Source organism: Microtus oregoni, unplaced genomic scaffold, assembly GCF_018167655.1.
Source record: "Microtus oregoni isolate MIOR12 unplaced genomic scaffold, Mior012 000026F_ref0000081, whole genome shotgun sequence".
Classification (NCBI taxonomy): Eukaryota; Metazoa; Chordata; class Mammalia; order Rodentia; family Cricetidae; genus Microtus; species Microtus oregoni.
This window is the reverse complement of record NW_024543085.1, coordinates 18,468,012-18,481,242: the sequence shown is the minus strand read 5'-3', so window position 1 is coordinate 18,481,242 and position 13,231 is coordinate 18,468,012.

Sequence of the window (13,231 nt, the reverse complement as noted above, 5' to 3'; positions counted from 1 at the left end):
ATTGACTGATCATCACAATCATCCTTCATTTCATGACGTGAGTGGTTAATTAGATTAGTGTTTTGTCATTACTTTATTGCTTCCCAGACTATCAGTGAAATGACCAGTCGCACCAGAATTTCTGGTACTGACAGAAATGATGATTCCCAAGGTTGGAAAAATGGCTCAGCATTTAAGAATGTTTGCTGTTCTTCCAAAAGCTCCAAGTTGGGCTCACAACCACCTTTAACTCCAGTTCTAAGAGATCTTACAGCCGCTTCTGGTCTCTGTAGGAATCTACACATATGGCCACATAACACACACATACACACATTTCTTGGGCAGACAGCACTCTTGCTTGAAATCATTTTACTGCCCCATTCTGCCAGCGATATTCCAACAGGCAGAACACTCCACTGATCATATGGATTCTTGACTAAATGGGGATTGAAAACATCCAGGCTTTTAACTACAGTGTACGGATGGTCTTTGTATAAACGTGAGAGCTGGGGGAACATTATTCTTCCCCTGAGGGCTTGGCATAGATGTTATATTCACAGTAAGTAGAAGTTCAGAAATTGTATTTCAAATATATGCAAGTTAGATTCACAATTTTTTGTTGGTAGTGGTGTTTTATTTTTATTTTTTATCAGGACAGGTTTTCTCTGAAACTTTGGAACCTGTCCTAGAACTTGCTCTGTAGACCAGGCTGGCCTCAAACTCACAGAAACCCACCTGTCTCTGTTTCCTGAGTGCTGGGATTAAAGTGTGCACCACCACCATGCTGATTAAATGCTAGGGACTGAAAGATAAGACAACCTACTTCTGTAAATAACCAGGCCATTCCCTTTTTAAGTTTATAGTCAGAGTCACCTGTTAGACAACCTGAAAGGCAGGCTTTTGGGGGTTGGGCTGTTTTTCATATTATTTTTCCCCTTGAAAGTAGAAAGTGATTTAAGGTGTGGTAACACAAACAGTACCTTGTATTTACACAATACTTTTCCCTAAGGCGTTGGCAGATTTTATCCACACTGGCTCCTTTTCAGCATGGGATCCATGGGTAGAGATGATGACTAGGAATCAAGACGACAAAAGAACCAAGTCTATGATGTCATTAATTCACAAGCAGAATGGATTCTGAAATTACGGTAAAGACGAGATCACATCTGGGTGTTCATCTTCTTGCCTCCAGCGAGAATTATCTATTTTATGTCTACCTTTAAAATACTATAGCAAGATGATGAGGTAAGATGTCTTTAGTAAAATTTTTGGAACTTAGAGCTTGAATAGGGATCTGTCTACAATAAAACCTAAAATGTAAGGAGAAGATGAAAATATTAGAATATCTCCCTGCTACAGAAATTAAGGTATTCAGTTTGACATTATTTCAGTATGAATTGCATTAAAAACATAAAATAGACAAGATAATTTTTAAAAAGGATTAGGACTTCTGGATATCGGGAAAATGACATTGACACCTAAACCAATTTTTGAATTTTAAATTTAATGAAAATGAGATGTTTTGAAATATATATTTTTTAAAAAATATTTTATTTATTCTTTGAGAACTCCACACATGCATACCATGTAGTTTGTCCTTACCCACTCCCATTCTCCACCAACTCTGCCAAGGCCTCTTCACCACATCTCTCTCCTAACTTCGTGTCTTTTTAAAAAAAAAAAAACTTGAGCCTAATTATGGCAGTCCTAATTACCAGAGTCTAATTAATGCTGTTCATATGTGCATGAATATAGGCATCCACTGGGACATGGTTAACTTACCAAGAGCCACATCCCTGAAGGAAATTGACTGTTCTTCTCCCACAGTCACCAACTGCCTGTAGCTCCTCAGCCATGGGAGGGGATTTGAGGGCATCCCCCAATCTATACCAGAATGTTGAGTAGCTTGACACGGTGCAGATGTTGTGTAGGCAACCACAGCTCTCATGAGTTCATGCGTGCTGTGGTCCTGTCATGTCCAGAAACATCACTTCAGAGCAGCCTGACTCAACCTCTGTCTCTTATAGTCTTTCTACCTCATATTCTATGATGTCCCTTGAACCTTGGGGAAGGAGGTAATAGAAACACTCCATTGAGGAATGAGCTCTTTACAGTCATTTTTTCTTTCCACTTTGACCAGTTGTGAGCCTCTGGATTAACCGCTGTCCACTGCAAAAAAAAAATAATTTCTCTGATGAGGATTAAGAGACGTGCAAATCGGAGGATGTAAAGATCAATGTTTAGAAGTATGGTTTGAATGGAAATGAGCCAATAGGTTCATATGTGCTTTAATTCTTAGTCCTTATTGATAAATTGTTTCAAAAGAATTAGTAGGTATGTCCTTGTTGGAAGAGGGTTGTCACTGAGGGTGGGCTTTGAAATTTCAAATCTTATACCAGGCTCCAGGCTCAATTTCTCTCTCTCTCTCTCTCTCTCTCTCTCTCTCTCTCTCTCTCCTGCCTGTAGATGGCAATGGAAAGTTCGTGGCTACTCTTCTAGAATCATGCCTGCCTGCATTCCAGCATGCTCCATGTCATGTTGCTAATGGACTGACCGTCTGAATCTATAAGCATAACCCTATCAAATATTGTTGTTTATAAGTTTCATTGCTCATGGTTTCTCTTCACAGCAATAGAACATCAACTAAGACTAGAGAGCAGTTTGATACTCCGTCCATTTAATACATTGTTAATAGTAGTTTCTCCCTTGAAGCTTATTATTTTCCCAGCCGCGGGCTTTTGACAGAGTTCTCAGTAGTAAACATGAGTTCTGCCTTCTGGGAGTGGGTTTTCAATCTAGTCAGAAAGTGAATGGTTATCCCCCATAGCATCCTTGCCACTATTGTATCAATGTGCACATATCTAGCCTTGTGTGCTACTATTGTAGTACACAGACTTCAGAGCTGAGCTACATGTAAAGCTACTATTTTAGAAGCTTCATAGAAAGATATTCTACATGGAATTACCCTATATTGGGAGATAACACTTCTCCCGAACATCATACTTTTTATACACACACACATACACGCACGCGCGTGCGCACACACACACACACACACACACACACACACACACACACACAGCAAGAGAAGAGATGGCTCAGTGATTAAGAACATTTTTTTTTCTTTCAGAGGATTGAGGTTCAAGTTCCCAAAACTACAATTGTGTCTCACAACCATCTACTCCAATTCATGTGGTTCTGACCTTCTCTGACCTCCCAGGCACCAGGCACACATGTAAAATGCATGCATCCATAAAGGCCAAAACACTCATACACATAAAATAAAATATGAATCCAATATAAAGAGTCCAGTATGAGGTATGGGATTACTCCCCTTTAAATCGTTGGCCAGTGAAGTGCCATAGGCTCCCCTAAAAAAGTATAAGGCTTGTTCTTGCTCTCGACTCCTCCCAGAACTTGATGTTAAGATCCTTCCTGGCTGACTATGGGGGCACACATCTTTAATCCCAGCCCTTGGGTGCCAGAGGCAGGTGGATCTCTGTGAGCTTGAGGACAGCCTGGCCTACATAATAAGCTCCATGCCAGTCAAGACTATGTCCCACGATTTCAGGAAGTAATTTGGGGTAGAGACACAGCCGAGTCTAGATCGGGCCAGTTTTACTCCAGCTCCCCCAGTCTTTACTGCAGCCATTCTGCAAAACTTAAAGAGATTTTAGAGATTGATATTTTCACATGAGCGCCTCTGTATTTTAAATTTGTCTGTTTTGAACAGTGAATGAGTGTCACAAAATATACTTGCAAATAGTAGGCAAAGCTCACTGGCCCCATGCTCCCTTTGGCTTAGTTGGGTTTTGTTTCTTTTGGTGCTTTTAATATACTCAAGAAAAAATTTAAAAGTAAACACTGTCCCTGCTCCTAAACATGCTCTCCAGCCTTCTTTAATCCCTACCGTTCATTTTCAATAAATTAAAAATCTACTTAACTCTTCAAGGATCTTCAGTGCCCATAATCAAGTGTAAATTCCTTAAGAAAATTTTAGGATCTCTCTCCTCCTTCATGCCGCTTTCTATGTGGGCATATTGTGGTCTGTTAGAAGATGCTGCTTTTGCTCTTGCCCTCTGTTGATCTTGTACACCAGCTAGAATATTGTGTGCTGTCTGGAGCCCTTTAAGTGATGTTTACACAGCTTACCAGAACACAGAGTACAGGAAGAACTTAATCATAAAACTATTGCTATAATTGATACAGAGTGACCTGTTTTGACCCACTGGATATATTAAAAGTAAACTCAATAAGTATTATTGAGATCTTCCTGTGTGCCACTCAGCTAGGCATTAGAGTTATGAAAATTTAAAGCATCGTTCTCTTTGAATTGTTTCAGCCCCAGTTGGAAATGCCATCCACAGGTGGAATAGGGAAGCTTTCATGGAGTTTTGTGGAAGATGCTGATGGAGACAAGAGTAAGGAAAGAATGGAAAAGTAATTTAGAGAGTAAATACACGAGAGGATTGCGAGGAGGAGTAGACACTTTTTACATGTGGCATAGAGAGGGGAGGCATTTTAGGCAGGAGAAAGAACTATCAAACAGAGGATTAATGTGTTTCTGTAAGGAAGGCGAGCATGAGAATGGCACATTGTTTCCTAGGATTGAAAGTTTGTAGCAGTGTAGACACAGGCTTAGATCATTATTGTCACCCGGTGGTATAGTTTATATGGAATTTGGCCATGGAAATTATTTTCCTAAGCCCTCCTCTCATGAGACAGGAGTCTCTTAGCTAAACCATTAAGGCTCAACTGATACCTACTGCTCTTCAAGTCCCTCAGTCACAGCCAATTTAGAGAACTGTTGCCACCCACAGAGAGCTAGTATTAGGAAAGGAATACATCTGAGATCCAGTATTAGGGAAGGAATGTATTTCAGAGTTTTCTGATAAATTTCTTTGTTCAAATCACGTGTTGCCCCCACCCCTTTACCTGCATTCTGTTGTGTAAGCCTCAACACATATTTCATATTTTTAAATTCAATAAGTGAAACTTTGTTAGACATAATTTTGGTGGGACTGGGATACTTATTTTATGCTTCGTTTTTACAAAATTTAGACTTAAAATACAAATTAATAATGATTCCTGGTTATTTTACCTCTAGGTGCTATTGTAACATTATATTATATGTAACATATATATCATAATATATGATATTATACACTTTTAATAGTTCTGTAAGATTCTTCAAGGCTGTGCTAACACCTGCAAGAAAGAACTGTGTTGTCATTTAGAATAATAACATCCTGTCTGTTGTTACTGTCACATACACAAAAACCCGAGGATAATTCTATAAAGTATAAAACTTTTGGAATATGAAAGTTTAGAGTTATATATAACAGGAAAGATAAAAGCTAGTAGTAGATTTTAGTGTTTACCAGGATGAAAGCAGCATTAAAAGCCTTTGTTTGTTTAGCTCTCACGATATGTGGTTTCACCAGCAAGGCAAACCTCCTTGGGGCTGATTGAGTCAGCTCTCGAAAAGGCGGTGAGCCATGCTGTTGCCATTCAGAGTTTTCCCCATTAAATGCTTCTTGGAATTAGGTCATACATGGGCACTGGCTGAGCAAGGCACAAAGTGTCCCTCACAATGATTGGGATAATTGTTGGTTCTGTCCACCCTTGCATCTCTCCTCTTTCCATCCTTTCATTTGGTAGTTTTTTCTTTACTTCTATACCTGTTTTTCAGTGCAACCACAGGCATTGATTTGCTCTGATAGTCGCTTGGGCTAAAGGCTGTAACATTACAAACCTATTGAAAGCCAGAATATATTGCTGTGTCTTGACCATCCATGTGTCTATACACTCAGCAGAAGGCCTGCCATGCTAATAGAAATGCAATAACTATTTCTTAACTAAAAGTGAATGACAATGTTTTCACTGGACATTTAACATTGAAATAATGGCTGAGTTCTGAATGTGCTACCTTACAAGGTTAATACTGTTATAATTATAGTTTGGAATAAGTAAATTTTAACTTATCATGAAATGGTATTGTGCATAAATATAATATGTGTAGTAGTCATATTATATTTTATCATTATATACCCATAGATTATTTCAGCTTTCAATTGGGTCTTAAGATATAATATCCACTCTTGGTATTTTTTTTCCATTTATTTATTTTTAAATGTTTTCTTTATTATTTTATTATGTGTACAGTGTTCTGCCTGCATGTACACCTGCAGGCTAGAAGAGGGCATCAGATCTCATTACAGATGGTTGTGAACCACCATGTGGTTGCTAGGAATTGAACTCAGGACCTTTGGAAGAGCAGTCGGTGATCCTAACCTCTGAGCCATGCCTCCAGCCCTTGGCATTTTTCAATAATACAATATATTAATTAAAATCACCCAGAGAACCTAGACAACAATGAGGGCCCTAAGAAAGACATACATAGATCTAATCTACATGGGAAGTAGAAAAAGACAAGATCTCCTGAGTAAATTAGGAGCATGGGGACCTTGGGAGAGGGTTGAAGGGGAGGGGAGAAGCAGGGAAAGGAGCAGAGAAAATTGTAGAGCTCAATAAAAATCAATTTTAAAAAATCCCCATGTTGTATACGAGATCTCTTAGCTCATTTTTCCCAGCTAACTGAAACTCTGTATCCTTAGTCCATTATCTCTTCAACTCTCCATTCTAAGCATTCTAGCCCACTGAAGCCACAATACTCAAGTCTGTCCGTCAACTATTGGAGATTCTACTCTGAATGAAATTATTTAGTATGACCACCTCTCTTTCTGGAAGATAAGCCTCTTTCATATTTTCTGACATTTCTTTCCTTTTCAGGTGTCCTCTGGATTTACACAAGGACTAAGGCTTGTGCCTCCTAGTATTGATGGTGGAACCCACGTGTTGAGAAGGCTCTGGTGTGCTTTAAGGTACTTGCCCTCGAAGGCCATGTCCAGGGATTAAAAATCAACAAAGCGTTATTAGACCATCTCTATGAGCTCAACAGGAGTCCTGTCTCTGTGCTGTGGAGCCCTGGGATTTGGCTGGAACTCTCTGTCACTGTGTTCATTTCTGATATCTTGTCCTCACCACTGTTTTAATTCTAATGTGACTGGCCCTTTGGGGTTCCTCAGAAGGAAATTTCTTTCCAGAATCTAACAGGGAAATGTGGTTGAAGTCTTTCTCTACACTCTTCAATCCTACTTTTAAAAAAATAGGTGCTACTCTTCAATATAGCCTTCATGATTGAATCTTTTGGGTAAAAGAGGGGGAGGAAGGGAGTCCTAATTGCTGTTCTCATTAACTGGGTCCTTTGCCCTTTCAGGTTTCTAGTTCAAGAAACCTTACCCATTATTATATATCAGATAATACTACCCCCAGGGTCATCATCTCTTCTTTCCAGAACTGACATTAAAGGAATATGATTAGTAGAGAGGAATAAAAACACATTGATTTTAACATTTTCCAAGCGTTATATACGTCAGATTCATTTTACCCAAGAGAATGCTAAAGCTCAAAGTGGTAAAAGTAACTTGCGAAATAGCAGAGCCCTGATTCAAAGCCTGGCTATAAAGCATAATGATAGCACCAGATGGCTGGGAGTTTTTAAGCTTCTCATATCTCCCCACAAGCTTTAAGCACCAAATATTGCTTATCAAATTTAAAACATAATTTTGTAGCACTTTTCCAACCTCATTTAATGTTCAGCACACGAGACCGGAAGCAATTGCCCTAATTAATTAGTTTTACAAAGCACACTGTAGAAATGAATTAATGATTAGATGAAATTAAAATCTAACTGAGGCAGGCAATTCTACTGCTTTCCACTCATGGTGGGGAGAGCTTTGTTTCAGATAAGTGTTATCTGTGATACATCAAAATGCATCATTGTCATTTTAAAATGTGTTTGACTTAATTTTTAAAAAGAACAGAGAAGTATTTTGCATTTAAAACTCCTGGTTGAGGATTAATGGACTAGAATCTATATTATTTAAGACATAATTTGGTTTGAGTTTTTAAAAAAGTAAGATTAAAATTTGTTTCTAAAAGGAAGTTACAAATATGATTTTTTTTTTCAATGTGGATAACAATTATTCAAGAAGGATATTTTTTTAACCAACAGGTTGTTCCAGACTACTGCTAGAAAAAATGTCACAGAAATAATCATGAAATAAACTCTATCTGGCTCTTTGATCACTGTGTTCAATGCATGTTGACTCTCTCTTGAAATTAATTGCATATGCCCTACTGGCGTGCATCTTCCTCCAGCCAGTTATCTTAGTAAACACGTAGCAAGCACTGATCTCCTGGTGATGCTTCCAGCCAAGACTAGCTGTGTGTAGAAAAGCCCTGCTGCCACTACTGCTCCCTTTGGAAACCCTGTTTATCGAGGGTCATCTATACAGAGCTAAGACCCATTGCTGCTCCATGCTTCTCTCTCATGATGTCTACCATTTCTTGAGGGACCTGTCTTTTTCCAGCCCAGATGACTGAATGTGCACCAGTACTCTTCATGGTGTGATCTCGGGGCACCATGGAGATTTTATTGAGGTCACTCTTTTATAGGCATCATGCTTTTTATGTTCTTTTTAATGTAAAAGACTGTGAGAAGTTAGCAAAGGCATGGGCTAAAAATAGATCACACACTCTAAAAAAAATTTTCCCTGTGATATTGAACTCATTATCCATCAGGCAAACCTGCCTTAACTCTTTCCTGCTCTAAGTACCTTTCCAGGGAGCTTTTCTTTCCTTATGCAACAAGTCCACTGTGGGTCTATCTAAGGTTTCAAATGAGGATTTCTGCTTTCTTTCTTCCTGACCTTCTACTCATGCTTGCCACTGCCTGCTTGGTATTTGTTTGATACCCCAGATCTACCTTGAATTCAATGGGCTGAGTTAAATGCACCATTTTCCTTGACCTTCCATCTAGGTTTCCTGTTTCAATGAAACAGAACCACGTTTACCCCGTTACCTATTTAGAAACTAGCATTTCCAATGCTATCTTCCTCAAACTCACCAATACTCATTTCTCTCTTCTCATAAATCCTGATCTTCTGCCTCCCGAAAATATCATTAAGTCTATTCGCATCTCGTTCTCACTCTCTTAGCTCTTGCCAAGATTTCTGAAATACAGCCCTTGGGAGATGGCTCAATAAGTAAAGTACTTATCATGTAAGCCCAAGGCCCTGAATTCGGATCCTTAGCACCCACATAAATTATTGAACATGGCTGTGTGTCTGTAACCCTTGTAACAAAGAGGAGGAGACCCCAGGATCAATGGGGCTCAATAGACAAGCAGTTTAGAAGAATCACCAAACTCCGGGATCAGTGAAAACCCTTGTCTAAAAAAATTAGGTGGAAAAAGAATACAATAGACAATTGACATCATTCTCAGGTCTCTGTGTGCAGTGCACACTTCCGGTATCCACATACATACCCAGGCACCAGAACAAACAGAGTAAACTAACAAGATTTCTGCAATAGCATTCTCCCTGCCCTCTTCCTGCTCTAACTTCATATAAATTATTTGCTTAAAACCTCTAAATTTTTCTTTGTCTCAGCCTAGCCTGGTCACAAAGATGTCTTTTTCTCTTTTGATGGTGGTACTGACTCTCTCACCTCTGGGATTTTCCAAACACCATCCCTTATGTATAGAAAGATGGCTATGTTTTTTAATCAATGGGTGACCAAATTATGCTTGTCTAGAGCAGAGACCCTCAAAGACCTCATGACAAGCAGATGCTCTGAATATATTTATCTTTTACCTGAACAAGTTTGCCCCATTTAATTGTTTGTTTTATAAACAAAAATCTGAACTGAAACTGACATCTGCATATGAACCTACAAGATTTGTTTTTAGATCCTGGCAGGAACGTTCAGTGTTCACGCCTGTCAGCAGCATCACAGGACGGTGTTCCTGACTGGGGAGTGTCACCCTCTTTGACTTGCGTGGCACCCTGAAGATGCAGCCAAGACTGAGGGCAGGATGGCAAACCCAGAACAGCGAGGGAAATACTGTATATCTTCTGTCAGCCAAATCCCTCGACTCCAACCTGGCATGAGTAGGGAGACAGATGTCACTGTCAGATTGCTCCGTCATCCTTGATGTGACCTACCACGAGTTGTTCTGATTTCATATCTAACAGGCTGAGTCATTTCTGCAAGTCTGGACAGTGAAAAGGAGAAAATAATTTTATGATTTGGCAAGGCCAGTGATGTATACTCCACCTAGAAACAGACCTAGAATCTCCACAATTGAAGAGAGCATCTGGCTGCCATCTACAGGAAGCTGGGAGCATGCCAGCTTTAATAATTACAGTCAGCTTGCCCACCTTCCGGCGTCACCTAAGTCAGATGACACACATTCAGTTCTGTTCCAAAGCATACCATGCATGATTGCTAGAAAATTCTGTGAGGTAACTGTCTCATCCTAGAAATGGTAACAGTTTATGGGTACATGGAAGAAAGTAATTACGCAGTGAACTCAGAAGAATGTCTTCAAAATGACAACTTAGGAGATGATAAAATTGGTAATTACTACTCATGCAAATTTAAGTATTTTAATTCACATAACTCACATTGTCTTTCTAGTTTATTAAGTGAGAAAATACTTATTTTAATTTTCTCTAATATTTTTATTTTGTATTATAATAATTATTCTAAGTCAAATATGATCTGAGATACAAAAACACCACACAAGAAAGAGATTTGTTTTTGTCTAGTACAAGTTGGGCTTTATAAAGTCTAAAATATAATTAAAATATCAGAAAGCAACATTGCATATGTATATATTTAACAATGTTATATTATTTCATAATATGCACATTGTTTCACAATACTATTTTATACACACCAATTGTGTATATATATTTCACAATGTTCTATTCTTTCATAACACATTATTTCACAATAATATACATATAAAATATTGTGAAATAATTATGCAACAGAGGGTCCCACTTTATTTAAACTTTTCTGAATTTCTTATGTTCAAAGGATTCCACATAATTTTATTAAAAAGTTTGATAGTTTCAGCCATTTTTCTAAAAGTAGTTCTATTCTTCCATGCTATTTTCAGAGTTTTAAGGAGGAAATGGTCTAAGGGCAATTGCTCTTTTGAAAGAAACCAACACTCCAGAGAGGGGAAATTTAGGCAAGTATGTTGGACGGTAATGACCAGCACCTGAATGCCCTTTATAACATGCATGGCAAAGTTCTATGTCGTTTGCCCATGATGACACACTTAATCCTTGTAACTCACTTGGGTGGGTGTTCTTAAAATTCTGATTCCATGAACAAAGAAACTGAAGTCTGCCCCAGTTAAAGGTAAGAATTTCCCTAGGTCACAGCTAGCATACGAAAGAGATAGAATTCAAACAACTCAAACATCCACTACTGGCCTTCTAAAACACCACGAGAAGAAATTATTCTTTTTAAAAAGAGTTAAATATCCCCCAGTAAATTTGATGCCCAATCACAATAATGACAATTGTGTGAACTGTCTAACATCCTTACAAGAAACTCCTGTTTAACCAGCCTCCATCAGCCTCTGCTATTTACAACCTGCTGATGTCACACCAAACCACAAAGAGTTTCCTGATTCATTTTCCAGGTAGAATAACCATATCAGCATTACTGGCATGAATAAACAGTACTCCTATGAAGAAGGAGTGGGAAACAGAGGATAAAATGGGAAAAGTAAGTAACAATCAAATTCAGCAGAACATTGAAGAGAAGTAGGTCAGATATGGTGGCTCACAATGGTAATGCCAGCATCTAGGATGCAGAGTCAAGAGAATCAGAAATTCAGCATGGAAAGTTTAAGTTTAGCCTGAGCTACAAAAGACCCTGTTTCAAAGACAAAAAGCCAAGCATGTAGCATGTACATTGTTGAAGTTCTTAAAGAAATAAACAAAGATTGGTTTACGTGTTAATTATCTAAGCTATCATTCAAGAAAGCATTTCTGAAATTAAAAACAGGAAACATGCTTGGGCCACTCAGACTGCACAAGAATCAAGGAAAAAGAGAAACTTAACAGTACCTGTAGATAAGTTGGAGCTCCAAAACCTAAAACTTATACTCTCAGAGAGAACAAAACTGCATCTTAAAAATCAACCTGGCCATTTAAACATACCCTGAAGAAGATATGCAAAAATAGGTATGCTACCATGGTGAGGGGGCAGCTCCCAAGGTCTTAAATCTTGATTAAGAACTACAGCAATTAAAAAATGTTAATCTGACAAAATAACTTTATAAAGACCAAGTAGGTGTGTAGGGGTGTGTGTGTGTGTGTGTGTGTGTGTGTGTGTGTGTGCGTGTGTGTGCATGTATCTATATATGTATCATCAATTAAATAAAGAGAGCAGGTGGGAGAGTGTGGAACTGGTTAGAGAATTTAAGTTCAGAGAATTTAAGCCTATTCTTGTTCATTCACAGTTATTGACAGAAGATATAGCTTAAGGTGTGGCTACTAACAGAGGTATCTTGACCTAGCGTATGGTTACTTGGCATTTTGGGTATTAAGATGGTAATTACTTTGTTCCTTGTATCATGATAAAAAAGTCTTTTGTTTCCTTCACCCTTTTTTTGGATTGGGTTATTAAAATTCATAAGAAATAAACAAACACGGGGAGATTCAGGATTCACTGAGTTGCCCTTCCAGTATTATCCTATGTCTCTGCATTTCTTTGTATCTCTGTTTATTTCTGCCAGCATTTCTAATCCACATACCCCTACCCTGGAACATATGAACCAGTTGGGTTAGACCCCAACACATGTCTCCCTAATGTGTGGCTACCGCAGGAGAAGTAGAGGAACCTTTAGAGGGAGCAAAGGAAAGGGAAAATTATTACTGTATTATGATCTCAGAAAAGATTTAACAATAACAATAAATATCAGCCCCAACTTAATAAAAGTCAAATATAAAAACAAAAAAACAAGCAAACCAAACTAGCCATGTTTTCAAGGCAGTTATCACTAGGACTAGCACCAAATTGGGCCTCACCTTGCAGGTGATTGGAACACACATGTCTCAGTCACAGGCATTATCAATACAATTCTGTTTCCCTGAGTTGTCAGCTGTGACTCCAACCATTGGGCTTGAAAAGCTTTGGGAGGAAAACGGTTGGAATGAAGAATCACCATCTTAAGCTAGGAGTCAAGTTTCATGAATCAGCATGATATTAGCATTGGGATGATGATTGAAGCACAAAGACAGAAATTTATAAAAATTAGGGAAATTGAAGAACCACAGGCCGTCTCCTGACAGGAACTTTATAGTTTCCCCTTACCAAATCT